The sequence below is a fragment of the Oratosquilla oratoria genome, chromosome 27 (assembly GCF_046742065.1).
Source record: "Oratosquilla oratoria isolate Oo_2021 chromosome 27, ASM4674206v1, whole genome shotgun sequence".
NCBI lineage: Eukaryota > Metazoa > Arthropoda > Malacostraca > Stomatopoda > Squillidae > Oratosquilla > Oratosquilla oratoria.
The window spans coordinates 23,100,998-23,103,497 of record NC_134803.1 but is presented as its reverse complement, the minus strand read 5'-3'; positions in this window follow the sequence as shown (position 1 = coordinate 23,103,497).

The window sequence follows — 2,500 nt, the reverse complement described above, 5'->3', positions numbered from 1 at the left end:
TATGTATGTATGTATGTATGTATGTATGAATATATGTATATATGTATGGATGTATGTATGTTGTACGTATATATGCATGTATGTATGTATGCATGTATGTGTGTATTTATATATGTATGTATGTATGTTATGTATATATGTATATATGTATGTCTATATATATGTATGTATGTATGTATGTATGTATGTATGTATGTATGTATTTATGTATATATATACGAATATGTGTATGTATGTATGTATGTATGTATGTATGTATGTATGTATGTATGTATGTATGTATGTATGTATGTATGTATGTATGTATGTATGTATGTATGTATGTATGTATGTATGTATGTATGTATGTATGTATGTATGTATGTATGTATGTATGTATGTATGTATTTATGTATGTATGTTGTTACGGACGGGCTGGTTATGTGAAGAGACGTTACGTATAACGGATAAGTGTTTAAGAACCAGCTCACTTCTAGAAGCCACGGTAGGACTGAATTATCTGGTCAGGACCTAGATAATTCGTAAGTCTAGAAGTAAAGTAACAAAGAAGATTCCAGGAAAGGAATATTAAACTAGTGGTAAAACTAGTAAACGAAATTTTTAATAATATTTACAGGCAATAATAAGCACAAAAGATAATGGGCTTACCTACAAGTTGATATGTATGACATGTTCTACAATATTGGGCAACATCTTTGACAACCGTGGGCCAATGGAAATGTTGGGTTATGTTGAACAAGGTCTTTCTTACCCCTACGTGACCTGCTAAGGGAGTATCATGAGCCAATTTTAGAACATTATTCCTGAAAGTAAGAGGGAGGACTATTTGATTCCTTACTTGCCATGGCTGGTCAGCGGTTGCGGTGGATGCACTCCATTTTCGCATTAGGACTCCGTTTTCTATATAGAAACCTCGTGACATATTTTCAACTTCTTCTGGAGACGAAACAAACTCATACAAATTTTTAAGAGAAGGATCTGACTTCTGTTCTTTGATTAATTCTGCTCTAGATAGAGAAACTGGTGAAGAAGAAGAGGATGGGTCAGTTTGGGAGAATAGGGATTCTAAATTATAGGTCTCCTCTTCAGATTTCTTGTACTGAGATCTGGTTACAGCACAAGCGGGAAACAACTGTAAGTTATCTGAAGGGTCTACTGAGGTCTTAGGGTTGTTTGTTATTAAAGGAGAAATGACTTTGCTTCCAGCGATGTCATTGGCCAACAATAAGGATATTCCTACTATGGGAAGAGAGTCTACTACTGCTACTTTAACCATTCCGGTTGTTAAATCAGACCGCAAGAAAACATTATGTAATGGACATTTTACAATTCCTCCAACTCCTTCTATCAATATATCATAACCTGTACATGACTCGCCCAGATTCTGCAAGACAGAATTTAAAATCAGACTTTGCTTTGCTCCTGTGTCTCGGAGTATGGAAACAGGATATTGTTGTAAACTACTACTACTATGAGATATAGTTCCTGAAGATACAAATGGTTTGAAACAAGGATCATGATCTAATGAGGCTGGTTCTACATTACTTGACAATACCGGCTTCTTTGATTGTTTATCCTGAATAGAGGATTTTGAATCATCTGATTTTATATTAATTACAAGAGTTGGTGTCTTATTGGAGAATGAGGGTGCCAGTCTCTTTCTGCAATTTGAAATGTGATGGCCAGCCTTTTTACAATATGAACAAATTACAGGGGGATCAGTCTTAAACCTTTCCAATCTTTGCCAAGGTTGGTTTAGAGGATATTTATTGAAATCAGACCTGTAACTGAAATGTGATGGGCTAGACTGATTTTTAAAGGGTTTCTTTGGGAACCAAGGATCAGAGCATTTTGTTGAATCTGGAATATATGACTTGGACTTTTGGGATTTCATTTGTCTTGACTTAGGCTTATGATTTAGTGTGAACTCATCAGCCAATACAGCAGCTTTAGTTAAAGTTTCGGGAACATGATCATCTATAAAAATCCTAAGATCTGTCTCTAAGGTATTCTTAGACTGCTCCAATAAAATCAACTGTTTAAGTCTATCTAAGGTGTCTGTTTCACTAGCCAAACCCCACCTCTTGAATAATCTCTCTTGTTGAGCCGCATATTCTACGTATGTTAACTGAGGTGTCTTCCTATAATTACGGAATTTCTGTCTATAGGCCTCTGGTATTAGTTCATAAGCTTTTAAAATACAAGCTTTCATATTATCATACTCGCTTTCTGCTTCTAAAAGAGAAATATAAATTTGCTGAGCCTTACCCTTAAATTACGTTTGAATGATTAATGGCCAATTTTCTTTAGGGATTTGTAACTGTTGCGCCAATTTTTTCCCACTGAAGAAAGAAAGTTTCTGGCTCTCCTTCTGAAAACTGGGGTAAAAGTTTTACATACTTGGAAATATCTATATGACCTTCTTGAACTACGGGTTGTCTATCAACAATCCTAGCTTCTACTTCTGCCTTCTTTAATTCTAGCTCTGCCAATTTGACTT